General features: G+C 39.7%; 1 pseudogene across 1 annotated transcript; it reads left to right on the forward strand.

Annotated features, from left to right (window-relative positions):
- Nucleotides 1-678: 678 nt before the first annotated feature.
- LOC309839651 (large ribosomal subunit protein uL29-like) lies at nucleotides 679-1,037 on the forward strand (annotated as a pseudogene). The gene has a single exon. The product of its transcript is annotated as a large ribosomal subunit protein uL29-like (transcript).
- Nucleotides 1,038-18,992: the final 17,955 nt, after the last annotated feature.

Consider the following 18,992-nt stretch of genomic DNA (forward strand, 5'->3'; position numbering starts at 1 on the left):
CAGGAAGAAAGTTTTGTTATTTGCATTGTTCCCAATTTCCTTGTTGGAATTGCTTTTATACTTTAACGTTTTTTTTTTCGGTAATAAGGGCAACTAGTTCAACACCCAGACCCTCCAGTGCTCTGGGCTACTTGTCTTGCTGCCCTGATGATATGGATGTGCTCGATTTTTTTGTGTTCCATTTGCTGTTTTATTGACACAGTTATTGATAAAAGAAAACTCCTTGCCAAGATGCATTCTTTGGCCTTAAATTGGCTTGATGGGTAGACATTACCTTTGGACAATTAACCCTCTTGGTAGCAAAAGCCTTTCCAGACCAGCCGTGTTCACAGTATGTTGCTGCTAACATCTCCACTTTTCTCTAGCTTTTAAGAGTAGCAGCTTTTTGGTTTTATTTTTGCCTGAGAGGTTCCACATTCAGTTGATATTGGCACTTTCTTCAGTTCATCAATTATGCCACTCTTCTCCAAACAAACAGATAAATATACAAGCCCATCTCAAACACCTCCTAGAAAGAAGTTAGGCTCTGAGAGATGAAGGGCACTTTGACCTGCAGAAATGCTGGGTGTGGTGGTTGTGGTGGTGCGTGTGGATATATATATGACAGAGGAAAGTGAAAATAAGAAGTGAAAAAAACTCTTTCCCTCAAGAGCAGGCAGTGGCGCAGCTTGTGCAGTCATGGCCAAGATTAAAGCTTGAGATCTTCCTGGCAAAAAGATGGAGCTGCTGAAACAGCTGGATGACTTGAAGGTGGAGCTATCGTAGCTGGAAATCACCAAAGTGACAAGCAGTGTGGTATCCAAGCTCTCCAAGATCCTAGATGTTTATAAATCCATTGCCCGAGTTCTCACTGTTGTTAATAAGACTCAGAAAGAGAACCTCAGGAAATTCTACAAGGGCAAGAAGTACAAGCCTCTGGATCTGCAGCCCAAGAAAACACATGCTGCAGGTTCAACAAGCATGAGAAGTTGAATACCAAGAAGCAGCAGCAGAAGAAACCGCTGTATCCACTGCCAGAGTTCGTAGTCAAGGCCTGAGCATCACAGAGTCAATAAAACACAAACAAACTAGAAAAAAAAAAAAAGTGAAAATGAAATGGCACAGGAAACAAGGACAGAAAAACTGTTGTAGTTGTTTTGGTTGTTACAGTTCTTTTCTTTCTATATGCTATCCAATCTAGAGATTCCCTTGAAGAGAGGCTTCATGTTTCTCCATCAGTGCTATGGGAAGGAAAGGATCCAATAAATTGAACATCAAAGCAAGACAGTGCTTGTTTTCCATCCCTGAAGAGAAGGATTTAGATCCCTACTCTACTTGGAAAGAAAGTCTGTATTTCCCATTTATGTAATAGCTTATGTAAATCTTAATGGAACTTAAAGTACCAGTTGAATACTGGTGACAGTGTTCCTTTAAAAATGTTCTTGTGGGGCTTCCCTGGTGGCACAGTGGTTGAGAGTCCGCCTGCCGATGCAGGGGACACGGGTTCGTGCCCCCGTCCGGGAATATCCCACATGCCGCAGAGCGACTGGGCCCGTGAGCCATGGCCGCTGAGTCTGCACGTCCGGAGCCTGTGCTCCGCAACGGGAGAGGCCACAGCAGTGAGAGGCCCGCGTATCGCAAAAAAAAAAAAATGTTCTTGTGGAGTCACAAAGGACAGGATAATTAAAACTCCTTGCAGAGTTTTGTTCTTTGACCTCTCATTAGTTTCAGCATTATAAATTGCCTTTTGTTAGTATCCTAATTTGATTATTAGCCCCTCTGAGCTCACAGCACACATTCTTTAGAGTGGACTCTGCGTGACTCAGAATGCACGCTGTTGCTGCATACCTGAGATGAAAAATGACGGAGCAAATTGCCTTGCTTCTGTGTGTTCATGAGTTAGTCATACTAAAGTGGTTAAGCAAAGGGAAAGCAGTCCCTTCCAACATCCACGGCTGTGAGTTTGATGAAAGAAACTCAATGGGCAGTATGACTAGTTCATTCTGGAAGCAGCTTTGAGGTATCATGGAGGGAGGAGGAGAAAGAGGGAATTTTGGTCCCTACAGTTTTATTATTATAAAAAGATTGGTACGTCATATTACCTTTTGCCACCCTGCATAGAGAAATAAAAACTGACTTACTTCCTCAAGGTATTTCAACAAATGATTGCAGAAACTTAGAGCTGGGGACTACTAGCACACTCATTCTTTGTCTCTCTGGGTCTGTACTCTCGTCTCAGCATTTTAACTAATTCCTCAATATTGCTACTAGGAGGCTTAGCAAGTATAATCAGGTTTCTCGCCAAAGCCAATGTCCACAAAACAATCTAACTTCTATTTCTTTTTAAGCAAGCAAATCAGAGAGTTGTGAGAAAGCAGAAAAATACAATAATAAGAATATAGAAATGAAACACCCTTCCTCCCCATCCTTGCCAAATATAAGTAAATGAAAAATTTAGTCCCACTGGCTCCATTACACACCAGAAGATCATTTGAGGCAAATATAAAATCTTCAACTGTCTTGAGTTTGAGATCAGAAAGAAGATTAACTGAAGTCAGAATTAAAGTTTGAAAACTGTAGGAGAACACGTACATAAACAACAACAAAATACAGTAGATTCTCTCTTAGTGAACTTCTGCTTAATCATTTTGCTGGATTAATTGACAGTGAAACCCAGGACCAATAAGCATGGTACGCTAAGTGCTTATAGTTAGTAGTGTGGTTAGAAGTAGTGTGACTAGAAGAGTCTAGTTTGCCCAGATACTTCTGCTTCAACAGTTTGAGTTGTGTGCTTACTGAAAATTAGTTGAGTTTGTTCCAAATCTATGCCAGTTGCACATAATAATGCAATTATGTGATTTAATTAAATATTATGTAAACTGATGAAATATGAATGCAAAGCGAGTTGTTGCTTCAATGAAATCTAGGCTGAATGCCTTTGTAAGTCTCAGTAAATGCAGGATGCTAAAAAAATCTGTCAAATTAGGCGTGAGTAAGAAAAAAGTAAAAGATGGGGGAAATTATAATAATTAAGAAGATTCTACATTCATATTGCTTCACATATTTTGTTTTTTACTTTATTTTATGGATAATTTCAAACATATCTAAAATTAGAGAGTCTAGTATAATTAAACAGGATATTCTCATCACCCAGCTTCAACAATTATCCATACATGTCCAATCTCGTTTTAGCTATACCCACCCAATCCTTTGCTACAATTATTTTGAAGCAAATCACAGATATCAGATCACTTCCTCTCATAGGTCTTTTTTAGTTCTCATTCCACTTTAAAGGAATCCAAACTGGAAATTATGGATGTGGCTTGTGTAAGTAAGATAGTGCAAAAGTACAAAAGTCAAACCATACTTAAGAAAAAGGTTGGAGGGTAGAAAAAAATTGTGGAATCCATGTACTGGGCCCTAGAAGGGAGAAGCTATCCACTTATCATCCTGTTATCAAAAAAAAAAAAGAAAAAAAAATTGGAAGGTATGGCCAAGGTGGTGGAGTAGGAAGACCCTGAGCACAAATCCTCCCAAGTGCACACCAAAATTACAACTATTTACAGAGCAACTATTTATGAGAAGACTCGCAGAAAAGATAAAATGAAAGATGAAAAGAAGGAACCACAGCAAGATGGGTAGGAGGGGCAGAGATGGGGAATAGTCAAGACTCACATCCCAGGAGGAGGCAACCCACAAATGGGAGGATAATCACAATTGCAGAGGTTCTCCCGGAGGAGTGAGGGATCTGAGCCACACATCAAGCTTCCAAGCCCAGGGGGCATGCACTGGGAAGATAAGCCTGCAGAACATGTAGCTTTGAAGACCAGTGAGGCTTATGTATGCAAGAGGTGGAGGGCTATAGCAAACAGAGACTCTGCTCTTAAAGTGCATACACAAAATCTCACACATTCCAAGATCCAGCACAGAGGCAATAACTTGAAAGAAGCCTGGTCAGACCCACTTGTTGATCTTGGAGAGCCTCCTGGAGAGGCAGGAGGAAATTAGGACTCTCCTTGAGGACATAGATGCTGCTGGAAGCCATTTTTGGGGAGCTCGTTCTATTACAAGGACACTAGTGCTGGCAAACACCATTTTGGAGTCTCTTTTTAGCCTATTAGTGTCCAAGGCCTACTCATCCACCAGCAGGCCAGCACCAGCCCCAGGACACCCCAACCCCTGCAGCCAGCCATGCTGGGACCCAGCCCCCCACCAGCAGGTTGGTAGCCATCACATAAAGAAGGGCCTAGCAGCCGGCTGGGCCAGGGGCCAGCCATGCCTACCAGTGCATCCACAGTAGTCAGCCATGCTGCAACAGAAGGGTCCATGCAGCCCACAAAAGGGAACCGCTAGAGCATATAACTCAGGTGACCAGGGGGTGATACACTGTTGGGTCCCATAGAATGTCTCCTACATAAGACTATTTCTCCAAAATCAGGAAAAGTAACTGACCTACCTAATATTTTAAAATAAACACAGAGAATTAGGCAAAATGAGGAGACAGAGGAATATGTTCCAAAAGAAGGAATAAGACAAAAACCCCAGAAGAAGAACAAAGTGAAGTGGAGATAGGCGATCTACCTGATAAAGAGTTCAAGGTAATGATCATAAAGATGCTCAATGAATTTGGGAGAAGAATGGATGAACACAGTGAGAAGTTTAACAAAGAGTTTGGAAATATAAAGAAGAACCAAGTAAAGCTGAACAATACAATAACTGAAGTAAAGAAGTATGCTAGAAGGGATCAACAGTAGGTTAGATCAGCGGTCCCCAACATTTTTGGCACCAGGGACCAGTTTTGTGGAAGACAGTTTTTCCGTGGACATAGGGGTGATGGTTCAGGCGGTAATGTGAGCAATGGGGAGCCATGGGGAGTGGCAGATGAAGCTTCACTCGCTCACCCGCCGCTCAGCTCCTGCTGTGTGGCTGGGTTCCTAACAGGCCGTGGACCAGTACCGGTCTGCGGCCCCGGGGTTGGGGACCCCTGGGTTAGATGATACAGAGGAACAGATCAGCAAACTGAAAGACACAGTAGTGGAAATCATCGAAGCTGAACAGAAAAAAGGATTTTAAAAAAGTGAAGACAGTGTAAGAGACCTCTGGGACAACATCAAGTGTACTAACATTCACGTTATAGTGATATCAGAAGTCAAGAGAGAGAGGTAGGGGCAGAGAACTTATTTGAAGAAATAATAGCTAAAAAATTCCCTAACCTGGGAAAGGAAAGAGACATCCAGTTCAAGGAAACACAAACTAGACATCCAGTTCAAGGAAACACAAACTAGACAAACCCAAAGAGGTTCACATCAAGACACATAATTAAAATGGCAAAAATTAAGAGAGAATCTTAAAAGCAGAAAGAGGAAAGCAACTAGTTATGTACAAGGGAACTCTCAGCTGTCTTTTCAGCAAAAATAAATAAGCTACAAGGATATACTGTACAACACAAGGAATATAGCCAATATCTATATTTACTATAAATGGAGTATAACCTTTAAAAATTGTGAATCACTATATTGTACACCTGTAACTCATATAATATTGTACAGCAACTATACTTCAATTAAAAAATAAAATAAATAAATAGAAAACAAAACAAATGAACAAACATAACAAAACAGAAACAGAGTCATAGATATGGAGAAGAAATAGGTGTTTGCTAGAAGGGAGGGTGGTAGGAGGATGAGTGAAATAGGTGAAGGTGCTTGAGATACAAACTTCAATAATAAAATAAATAATTCATGGGGATGTAATACACAGCATAGGGAATATGGTCAATAATACGTCAGTAACTTTGTATGGTGACAGATGGTAACTAGACTTTTGCAGTGGTCATTTTGTAATGTATAAAAAATATCAAATCACTATGTTGTACAGCTGAAACTAATATATTATTGTAATTATACTTTTTTAAAAATTATACTTCAATAAAATATTTTTCATATAAAATATTTGAGATACAACATATTTTAATGATTGTTTCAGTCACTTAGAAAATGAGCAGATAATAGACCTGAATGGCTGCTTTAGCTAAATTGTGCCATATGAAAGCAGAGGAAACGAGCTGAGAGACAGAGAGGAGGCAGAAGGGCAGAGATGAGAGAGGATTTTTTTTTTTTTTTATTGTACTTTTCAACTCCAGATTTTCTATCTGGTTCCTTTTTTTTTTTTTTTTAACATCTTTATTGGGGTATAATTGCTTTACAATGGTGTGTTAGTTTCTGCTTTATAACAAAGTGAATCAGTCATACATATACATATGTTCCCATATGTCTTCCCTCTTGCGTCTCCCTCCCTCCCACCCTCCCTATCCCACTCCTCCAGGCTGTCACAAAGCACCGGAGAGAGGATTTTTGAGATAGTGTGAACAATGTTTTCTGATTTAACAGGTAAATTTCCGGTTCCTAGGTTCCTGACTGGGCTTTGTTGGATGCCCTTGGATTTCCATGAGATTGTTTGTTGCAGTCTTTTATTAAATTCCATTCTATTTAAGCTGCCTGAATACATTCCTGTTCTTTGAAGACAACAATTACTGACTGAGAAACAGGATAGCCTCTGATATAGAGGGTGTAAGTTGAGAATCAAAAGGCACAAACAAGAAACTTTCATAGTTTGAACCAAATATACCATTAGGCTAGGTTCTCATGACAAGCCCCTATGTGTGTGTGTATATGTGTGCTGCACTTATGTGTATGTATGTGTGCCTTTAATATCCACTAATACTCATGCTATTTATACAGCACCCAGGGCTGTTCCAGCTTAGGAGACTTAATTCACATATAATCTTATACAGCAAGAAGGAATTATCTAGGGATAAACCCAGGCCTATGGAACAAGAGAAGTTTACATTATTTTCTTCATGTTTTTACTACTATGCTCCTCCATTGTTTAAAAGTTGCTTATGAGCCTGAAAAAGAACATTTTCTATTTTAATTCTATTTCATTCTCCATGAACCAATTCCAGGTTGGTAACAGAAGATAATGCTTGCCCAAACACTCATATTCAACTATTGTATATATATTCAACACCTACTACATGTCAAGCACTTTTGCATACTGATCTTAACTCTTTCTGTGAACTGTGTTTCATACACGAAAAAACTAAAACTCAGAGAAGTTATCTGGTCCAAAGTTGTATGGCTAGTGAGTAGCAGAATGAGGTACTCTTTCTATGGCAAGAAAGGGTGTTTCTTGCCATAGAAAGGCTGTTTCTTTTCCAAACTTTAGTGCAGTAGCATTTGAGTATGAAAGCAGAATGGAATACATAGCTTAAAATAAGGCTACAGGTGATGAATACCCGTATTCCATGATGAAGAAATAACTAGTAGTGTTACAGATGAAATTCCTTTAATTTAGCACTCTGTTAATTCATCATGTGGGCTATTAAAGGGGAATATTTCTACTGAGCAAAATATGCTTTATTCAAGACAGAAGGGGGATGATCACAGTCCTATGATCAAATTGTAAGAACATATTGGTCCACATGGTTTCAATTTGGGTTTAAGTCATAGGTAAATTTGAATCACCTCTGATTTGACCTTAGCCTCTTTGTATTTATCACTATTACCTATAATAGCCACTCTGCTTTCCTCATGAAATGCCCCGAGTGAAAATGTCAGGGAGTATTTTGTATTTTGAATAAGAATTAGGAAGTCTCCAGTGGAGGAAAATCTGGAAGGGTATTCAGGGAAGCTGGTTGGAACATTTTGTTAACAGCAAATGTAGATCCAACACTGGTCAGGTAGTTCTTGACTTTTCTATGCAACTTCCTAGAGGAAATCACTTCCCTTCCCTGGGTCTAAACAACCTTGTCTAAATTATCTCTATAAATCTTTTCTAACTTGATAATTTTGCTTTCCATGAAATACATTTTCCAAAAGCAATAGCTCACTGAAGGAGAATTATCTTATTCTTTTTCCTTTTAGAAGGTCACTTAATTGGACGGGAATGCATTTCCTAGAAGCTGATGAATCTAATATTTGGTGGATACCAGCCTAGCTTGTACTGACATCTTATGTGGCTTTCCCTAGACATGACACAATCTGACACGACTCGTCCATACAGCTCATCTGGCCCAGAGGTTAAACGTGTTCATTTGCTTATTATTGGGACCCTACATACACATCTGCCAACACTTCTAGCACTTGGGAAAAAAAAAAAAAAAAGAATTGCAGAGAGGCTTGGCATTTTACCTTTATGTTCGTTCTTGGCAGGATTGTTGTTTTCCCTTGCAATTTCATGAGCATTGCAAGGTCTCTATTGAATGACTAAAATGTATTTGTTGTTGGAGTATGGCAGAGAACTATCATTCTCCTTTAAAAAACCTTTGGGGAGGGCTTCCCTTGTGGCGCAGTGGTTGAGAGTCCGCCTGCCGATGCAGGGGACACGGGTTCGTGTCCCGGTCCGGGAGGATCCCGCATGCCGCGAAGCGGCTGGGCCCGTGAGACATGGCCGCTGGGCCTGTGCGTCCGGAGCCTGTGCTCCGCAGTGGGAGAGGCTGCAGCAGTGAGAGGCCCGTGTACCGCGAAAAAAAAAAAAAAAAAAAAAACCTTTGGGGAATAGTCTGTTCAATTTCTAAGGCTGCCACTCATTCAAAAATATTAAATGCATTTAAAACAGAGAACAATTCTTTGTCACAAAATGAAGGCAACTTCTAGAAAAGAAAATTCCACGTGGCTAACTTCTAGTTTCCTTTAGGAAATACAGAGCCAACCCCCTCTTAATTCTACCTTAATCATCCAGTACAGGGCTTCCCTACAAATCCATTCACTGTAGCTTTGCTAAGTCTAATTTCTCTGTCCTCATAAATCTACATTCAGTATTAATGACAGAACTGAAGATGAAGTTGTGGCAAGTCAGTCAGACATTTTTTTCTCTTTTATATACTAATGGTTCCTTTTCTGAGTCCTGGGAAGTGTCAAACCAATACGATTGATTATCAATGGTATCTCCATTCCCAGGGATAACACTTTTGGTTTCTGTGACTTTCAAATTATGTTTCTAAGCATGAAGCATTTTCCCTCTCTGGCTTTAAACGAGTTGTCTTTTCTCACACCAGTTTTTCTTGCATAAACCCTGATGTACCATCCATGCTCTTTCATCTTGTCTAACAGTACATATTCTATTATTTATTACATGACATCAGAAGACTATATATGGTTAAACTGAGCACTACTCATATTCTGGAAAAAGCGTTCACCTCTCTAACTGGCTGCAGAAGCAGCACTACCAACACAAACGTTCTGACTTCATTCAGGTATTGTTTACTTGCGTTGAACAGTTTTCTTAGACTTTGCTGTCATTTTTCTTTTTTTCTTACAAGAGAAAACAGCTAATAAATAATCTTTCATTGTGTACTGTTCTGGCCACCGCCTCCCCTCATTTTTTAAGATGAGAGTTTTGAATCAGGAGCATGTTGGTTTATTTGCCATATATATATGTATATATACATATATATGTATATATATATGTATATATATACATAAATATATATGTATATATACATATATATTTAATATATATTATATATATATATATATTTTTTCAATTATTACTAAGAGATTGCAACCTACGAATCCTGTATGGGAAGGTGACATTTCGGACATGTGCTATAGGTTACATTTCTGATATTTTGATTCACATGTTTGTTTCAGTTATTGAGAACTTTCATACGTTTTGAAAGGGTCAAAAAGTCATCTGTGACTTCAAAAGTATTCCAGTCTTTTCCAGCTTATATCACATTTTAGACAATAGTAGAAATAGTGGAGGAAATCACAGAGTAAAGGAATACCCTATTTCTGTCATATAGGAGTTTATGGAAAAAAGGAACATATTTTTGTGAAGAGTTTATAAAGCATAGACTATCAAGAACTATCAAGAATATACAGAGTATATTAGAAATACTATATATTAGAAAAAAAATAGAAATTTATCTTGAGGAGGCAGGTTGCCCTTCAAACACGTATAATAACACAGCTTATTAGAAAGAACCAAGGCTTTACCTACTTGCTATTGAGAAGTCACTGACCAGTTGTTGCACTGAATTGACCAGTTATTTCCACCTCTACAGTTTGACTGACATCTGCTTCTTCTACTGAGTTAAGATGAGCGCCTCTGTATGTTATTTCTTAAACTGGAGGAGTTACCACGCTGTGCCCTGCTCCCAATTTTTTCAATTTTTGCTATAAGCAAAATACAATGTTCATTAATCATTGCAGTGCAGGCAAAGCCTTCAAAGTAACTGAATGGAATCAGTGGAAACAGGCATTGCTGGGACACAAAATTGCACGAAACAAAATGTTTGGGATTTTTGTATTCTTCCCAAGTGAAATTACCTCAGCATTAAAGTACAAACTTGAGCACGAACCAAGCTTCCTCCATAGCACATCCCTTGTTGTAACTCAGATATGAAGTCCCTTGACCCCTGATTGCTGCATTATGATAGCAAGCAATTCTCTACCACTCCCCAGTGTGTATGAAACAATTTGCTCACCTCCAGTGCCAGAGCTGATTCATTGGCTTCTACAGACCCTGGAGCCCCTTGGCAGGAGCAGTTCAGACAACACTTCAATAGGAAGTGTAAGAATTAAATGTTCGGCTCAGCCATGTGGGTGGTTCAGGGAGAGGAACTCAGATGTCTACCTTTTCCTTTTCCTTGTGTACTTGTTTGGTGATAGTCTCTGGTCTGAATCCATCATTCTGATCTATTAGATCAGAAGGGTGTGCAAACTCTAAGTATATCCCAGGTCTCATAGTGGGTGGGGAAGGTATTAATATATGTGCACATACTCCAGATTCTTCCCACAGACCATGAAATTGTCATTGTGGACATGGATGTTTCTTTTATGGAACTTTTTCTCCATGTGTGGCTGCAGTATCCTTTCTAAACCATTCTGACCTCAACTTTCAGTCAAACTGATTAGCTATTGTCTGCCCAGTGACAGGAACAGATTTTTCCATGTCTCAGGAGCTCAGTTAATTAGTTCTGCCCAAAGTTACAATGGATGTGGTTCTATAAAGAGCCACAAGCTTCCTGGCTTTAAGACATTTGTCTTTTATTTGAATCATGAACTGTATCTGTTACGTGATCATAACTGTACCTGTTACTGGTTATGTATCACAACAAATATAATTTTAACAGTGGTCCCAGTTGAGCCTAACTGCCATTCATATACACCTGAGTGCATCTAGTTAGCTGATAGGAATAATCCACAGGGTCCATTTAAGTGGGTTTTGTCACTTGGAGAGAAGAGGCCTAGGAGAAGGAAGAGAGGAGGTGTGGAAAGAGTGAGATGAGGAGGAGGTGAGGAAATGGCAGGGAGAGTCTTGTAGGTGGTCACTTGGTTGGCAAAGATGTGATGGAGGAGAAGGGGTGGGGAGGCTGGCCCAGTGTCTGTCCCCTGATCTATTCCCAAAGACTTCTGAGCTTTTTGAATAGAGGCATTGCAGGCACAAGCAGAAAGACCTGTATTTACAAAGGACTTGTGAGGCACGTGATGTGGAATGCCATGGTCAGGCTGCAGGTAGCCATAAGGAGTCAGTAAGCAATAGGACACAGAAGTATTTAACTGTGGTATAGTGAGAATTTAATGAAGAGTAATGGTTAGACCCTTGAGTGCTGATGTGGGCCCTCTCCCAACTAAAATCATCTAACAGGCAGCAAGTTCATGGTATTTGACTCCTCTAACATTGCAGATCTCTATTTCTGCATAGGATGCGTTCGCCGTTGATTTTCTTGTGCTTCTGGTGTATATTCCTTCCAATCCTGTTTGCTGGTTTGGTAAAAACACAGAGTGAACGTAACTGAATGAAGTCTAAGAAGTCATCATTGTCTCCAATCTTTAATGGCCCAGCCATTGTGGTCAGGTGACCAAATATGATGCAAAATGGAGGAAAAAGATATCCTATATGGACATACTGTGGCCTCAGCTCAATGAGCATTTGAAGAAATTATTGCATCTCTTTGACACCTCTAGAGTATACAGCTTCGGGAGCAGCAAAAGAATGTGCAATGGACATGGAAGGCACTGTGGCAAGCAGCAACTAGGTAATGATAAGATGCCACCCTCCAGTGGCTGTATGGCAACCCAAATTAATGAGATAAATGAAAGTGTTCAGAAAGGAGAATATGAGAGGACTCTGTAACTTCACAGGGATTCCACTAAGTATGCCCATAAATAGCTTGATAAGGCTGGATGTGCAGGACAGGTAGGATACCCATATCTCCTTCATTATCCATTATTTAAATTACTGTTATTGTTGCCCTTCCATCCTTCCTGAAATAATAATCTCTTATATTTATGTAACCTTTGTGGTTTATAAGTGTTTTCACGTGCTTTCACTCATTTAATGCTGAGAGCAACCCTGTGACATAGCAAGGTATTATGATCATTACACAGATAAAGAAATCTATGACCTAGAGATTTGATAACATTTTCTCAAAGTACCATCTCTAGAGAGCTGATGAACTAGGCATAGAACTTAAGCCTTCTGTAGTAGGCAGAATGATGCCCCCATCCCCCAAAGATGTCCATGTCCTAATCCCTGAAACCTGTGAATAAATTAACGTCTATGTCAAACGAGACTTTGCAGATGTGAAAATGATTAAGTATGTTGATATGGGGAGGTTATTCTGGATTATCCAATCTAACCATGTGAATTTTTAAGCTCAGAGAACCTTTCCCAGCTAAGGTCGGAAAGAGACATGATAGGGACTTCCCTAGTGGTGCAGTGGTTAAGAATCCGCCTGTCAATGCAGGGGACATGGGCCCGAGACCTGGTCTGGGTAGATCCCACATGCTGTGGAGCAACCAAGCCCGTGTACCACAACTACTGAGGCTGCGCCCTAAAGTCCGTGAGCCACAACTACTGAAGCCCATGCACCACACCTACTGAAGCCCGTGTGTCTAGAGCCCATGCTCTGCAACAAGAGAAGCCACCACAATGAGAAGCCTGCACACCACAACGAAGAGTAACCCCTGCTCGTCGCAACTAGAGGAAGCCCGCACGCAGCAACGAAGACCCAATGCAGCCAAAAAAAAAAATAAATTTATTTTAAAAGTAAAGGAAAGAGATGTGATAATAGAAGAAGGGTCAGAGAAAGATTTGACATTGCTGGCTTTGAAGATAGAGGACAGCACAAGAAGTCAAGTAACGCAGGTGGTTTTTAGAATGTAGAAAAGACAAGGAAATGGATTCTCCATATATTAGTTTCCTATCTGCTTTAACAAATTACCACAAACTTAATGCTTAAAGCAACACAAATTTATTATCATACAATTCTGAAAGCCAGAAGTCCAAAATAGGACTTACAGGCTAAAATCAAGGTGTTAGCAGTGCTGCATTCTTTCTGGAGGCTTTAGGAGAAGATCTATATCCTTGCTTTTTCAAGCTACTAGAGACAGCAGAGGAGAGATCAAGATAGTGGAGTAAGAGGATGTAGAGGTTACCTCCCCCATGGATGCATCAAAAATACATCTACATGTGGAAAAATTCTTACAGAAAACTGAATGGAAACTGGCAGAAGGACTCCTGTACAACCAAAGCTGTAAGAAAGATACACATGTGCTCCGGTAGGAAGGCAGAAAAGTGATTGGGTCAGGACCTGTGTCCCTGGGAGGGGACTCAGAGGAAAAGGTGTATGCCCACACTAGGGAGTCAGTGTTATAAACCATAGATTAGACACCTCAGTCCTGGGGTCCTATGAGGAGGAGACAAGTCCCCTTATCTGGTTGGAGGAGCACTGGGACAGACAGAGGGGCTGTGAGAAGCCTAGACTCTGCTGGTTAGGAACATGCACACACTGGCTGGGCCCCTAGGCAGGGGAGAGAGAGGTATGCTCTAGCAGCTGCTGGGTTTCCTGCAAATGCCTAGCAGCTCACCCTAGCCCAAGCTGAACAAACGCTCTGGCCCTGCTCACTCCATACGATAGCACAGCACTGGATCTGGGGTGGCCATGACCAAGGAAAAGATTCAACTGTGGGATGCAGAGATGACCCAGTCCCGGGATAGAGCCTGGGTAGGGTGGTGGTGGCCATTGTTGGCACTTTCTCAAACAGTGTCTTAGAAGCTGCCCAGATCTCTGATGGTGGTCACTCCACCACAGCTCACCTCCTGAAACATGCTGAGAGTCCAAGCAGGCCCCTGCTAGCCCTGTGGAGCAGTTCCTTGGCAAGACAGGGGCAACAGAGCCTGAAGGCAGTGATCAGCTGTGAGGAATAAAGGAGACTTGCACCAGAGGCTGTGTCTGAGCAGAGACACAGGCGCCTACAAGGCAGCACACTGGACCTCTGTGTGCATGGGTCCCACTTGCTTCAGCACTCCCCTCCTCTGGGGCAAGGGTCCCAGAGCGGGGAGAGGGACAATCACACACTTAAATGGAGTAGAGCCAGCTTGGGCTGACTGTCAGGGGTTCTGCTTCAGCAACTTGGAGTCAGACCCTGACCCTGATAGGGTGGTGATGGCCACTGAGTTGAGGGAAAGTCCTGCCTCACACCTGGCTCCAGTTCTAGCATCTCCGTCTCCAGCCCTACCCCTTACCAAGGTGATAGCTGCCAGCACACCCTGAAGATGTGACTTGCATCCACATCAAATCTAGCTCTGCCACAAAAGGCATTGGACACACATAGTCTGCATAGGGATGCTCCCATATAAGAACATCCTTTCAAGGCCACAGTAGGTAAATGTTGCACCTAAACTCATAGAGGCAGAGAAAAATAAGCAAAATGAAAAGGCAGAGGAATTACTCTCAATTGAAAGATCAAGAGAAAAATCCTGAAAAATACATAATGAAACAAAAATAAATAATTTACCAGACAAAAAATTCAAAATATTGGTGATAAAAATGTTAACTGCATTTGAAAAAAGAATTGATGTAAACAGTGAACATTTTTAACAAGGAACTAGAAAATATAAAAAGACCCAATCAGAAATGAATAATTCAAGAGCTAAAATAAAAAAAAAAAACACACACTAGAAGGAATGAATAGCAGACTAAGTGATACAGAAGAACAGAAAAGTGATCTGGAAGGTAGAATAATGGAAATCACCCAATCAGAACAGCAAAAAGAAAAACAAATTTAAAAAAATGAAAGCACTTTAAGAGATCTCTGGGATAACATTAAGCATACCAACAACATTTGTATTATAGGGGTCCTAGAAGGAGAAGAGAGATAGAAGGGGATCAAAAATGTATTTGAGGAAACTATGACTGAAAACTTCCCAAACCTGAAGAAGGAAACAGATGTCCAGGTACAGGAAGCACAGAGGATCCCAAAGAAATGAATTCAAACAGACCCACACCAAGACATATCATAATTAAAATGGCAAAATGTAAAGAAAGAATTCTAAAGGCAGCAAGAGAAAAACAAAGAGTCATACATAATGGAACCCCCATAAGGCTATCAGCTGACTTCACTGCAGAAACTTTGCAGGCCAGAAGGGTGTGGCATGATATATTCAAAGTCCTGAAAGGGAATACCATGCAACCTAGGACATTCTACCCAGCAACATTATCATTTAGAATTGAAGGAGAGATAAAGAATTTCTCAGAGAGCAAAAACATTGATAAAGGAAATTGCAGATGAGGCAAAGAAATGGAAAGATATCCCACGTTCATGGATTGAAAGAATCAATACTGTTAAAATGTCTATACTACCTAAAAAAATTTACAGATTTAATGCAGTCTCTATCAAAATACTCATGACGTTTTTTTACAGAACTAGAACAAATAATCCTAAAATTCATATGGAACCTAAAAAGACCCTAAATTGCCAAAGCAATCTTGAGAATAAAGAACAAAGCAGGAGATATTATCCTCCCAGAGTTCAGACTATACTACAAAGCTGCAGTAATGAAAACAGTATGTTACTGGCACAAAAACAGGCACATAGATCAATGGAACAGAATAGAGAGCCCAGAAATAAAACTATGCACCTATAGTCAATTAATGTAAAACAAAGGAGGCAAGAATACACAATGGAGAAAATACAGTCTCTTCAATAAGTGGTGCTGGGAAAACAGGACAGCTACATGTAAAACAATGAGATCAGAACATTTCCTCATACCATATACAAAAATAAACTCAAAATGGATTAAAGACCTAAACATGAGACCTGAAATCATAAAACTCCTAGAAGAGAACATAGGGAGAACAATCTTTGACATAAATTGTAGCAATATTTTTTTGGATTTGTCTCCTAAGGCAAAAGAAATAAAAGGAAAAATAAACAAATAGGACCCAATTAAACTTAAAATAAACAAATGGGACCTAATTAAACTTAAAAGCTTTTGCACAGCAAAGGTAACCACTGACAAAATGAAAAGACAACCTACTGAATGGGCGAAAGTATTTGCAAATGATATGACTGACAAGGGATTAATATCCAAAATATATAAACAGCTCATACAACTCAACATCAAAAAAACAAACAACCCAGTCAAAAAAATGGGCAAAAGACCTGAATAGAGAAGATTTTCCCCAAGAAGACATACAGATGGCTAACATGGAAAGATGAAAAGATGCTCAACATCACTAATTATTAGAGAAATGCAAACCAAAACCACAATGAGATATCACCTCACCTGTCAGAATGACTATCATAGAAATGTCTACAAATAACAAGTGCTTGAGAGAATGTGGAGAAAAGGGGACACTTGTGCACTGTTGGTGGGAGTGTAAATTGGTGCAGCCACTATGGAAAACAGTATGGAGGCTCCTCAAAAAACCAAAAATAGAACTACCATATGATCTAGCAATTCCACTCCTGGACATATATCTAGAAAAAACAAAAACACTAATCTGAAAAGCTACATGCACCCCGATGTTCATTGCAGCATTATTTACAATAACCAAGACATGGAAGCAACCAAGGTGTCCAGTAACAGATGAATGGATAAAAGAAGATGTGGTATATAAATACAATGAAATATTACTCAGTCATAAAAAATAATGAAATTCTGCCAGTTGTTGCAATGTGAATGGACCTAGAGAATATTATGCTTAGTGAAATAAGTCAGACAGAGAAAGATAAATACTGTATGATATCACTTATATGTGGAATCTAAAACATAATACAAATGAATGTTTATAGCAAAACCAAACAGACTCACAGATACAGAAAACAAACCAGTGGTTCCCAGTGTGAAGGGGGAGGGGCAAGACAGGGGTATGGGATTAAGAGACATAAACTACTATGTATAAAATAGATAAACAACAAGAATATATTGTATAGCACAAGGAATTGTAGCCATTATCTTGTAGTGACATTTAATGGAATATAATCTGTAAAAATTCTGAATCACTATACTGTACACCCAAAATTAATATATTATAAATCGATTATAATTCATCTTTAAAGTGCTTCACTCCAACCTCTGCTTCCGTCATCATATCTCTTTCTCTCCCTTTCTCTCTTTCTCTCTCTTTCTCTCAAGTTTGCTCCTATGTTAAGGATATTTGTGGTTATACTGGGCCCACCCAGATAATCCAGTATAATCTTCAGAAAGGATTTTGGTCCTGCTGACACCTTGATTTTAGCCCAGTGAGACCCATGTCAGACTTCTGACCTATACAACTGTATGATAGTACATTTGTATTGTTCAAGCCATGAAGTTTATGGTAATTTTTTACAGCAGTAGTAGAAAACTAATACACCTTCCAATTCTCACATCAGGGAGTTAAAGTATCATTTACCAACTTTGGTGCGTTTTGAGGTGTATTACTTTGGTATCTACTAATTTGTTCAGGCTGAACGTTGAGCTTTCTGAATCCAGCAGTTTTCCTCCTAGTAAAAATCTTAGACAGCACATATGTTATCATTTTGAATTTATATCACATTACACATGCTCACGAATTTTTACTTATATATCATGTGTATCTTTAGTCCCATTTTGCAGATGACTGGACTGAAGCACTGATGTTAGGAATTAGAAATACAATACTCATTTCCCCAGCTTGCTACTTAATATTCTGAGTCATCCTTTCCTCTGCTATAAAACTCTATAGGTACAACTAAAGAAAACTACCGGGGACAAAGATTTTGATGGAGAAAATTACCTAAGAGAGTGAAGATTCGAAAAAAAATATATAGGGAGACTATAAGTGCAAAGTGCTGTGTATGTCCTATGTTTACCAACTACATTTCACTTTCTCTTTGGTAGTTAATCCTGCTTGTTTCATGAATGGCATAAAATGTGAAGAGAAGATGTAGAATTAGAGAAAATTATGATTTTAATGTGAACAAGACTCAGATAAAATGGTAGGTTTTTATGTTTGAGTATCAGATGCATTTATACAAGCATTGATTTACAAGTCAGTTGTGCCACAAATTTACAAGTCCCAAAAGAACTAGTCAGCAGTCTTGAAGCTATCACCCTCTCTTGCCACATCCCTGGAATAAAGATTCAGCAGTCACAGTCTAACTGACAAAATTGTTGCTGTTGAAGGCAGAATACAATTCAGTTCCTACTCTTTCATAGGAAGATTGGTTCAGCAGAACTAACAAGAAGGAAAAAAGTGCAACTGTCAGTAAGTGATAGGTCTCAAAGGTACACAAGAAAGACCTGGGGTATAAAAAAAATTTCTTTCCTGTGTTGTCACTCTCTGGACCAACACAATGATTACTTGGAAGATTCAGACACAAGAAGCAAAATGGCCATAGTGTGCACAAGCTAGTGAATTCATTGCAAGTGATTGTCTAGGATTTACTACTCTTGAAAGCAGCTTGTCAGATTCCATTTAGGAATATATAGCTCCTGTAGACAAGCTCCACCCTAGAGGATGGTCAGATTAAACAGAAGAACAAGTATATGAGCAAGTCCAACACTTACTGCCAGCTTCACACAATCCCTCATGACAAGGCCAACTTGCAGGTGTACTTGCAGAAAGTCTGTGCGCTCCTGAACCTATCAGGATATCCTTATCCCCATTGTATAGATGGGAAAGCTGAAGTTAGACAGTTACACCTATGTGACTAGTTAAGTGACAAAGCTGGGACTTGAACCAGGACTTCTTG

Source organism: Grampus griseus (genome assembly GCF_964374135.1).
Source record: "Grampus griseus genome assembly, chromosome: X".
NCBI lineage: Eukaryota > Metazoa > Chordata > Mammalia > Artiodactyla > Delphinidae > Grampus > Grampus griseus.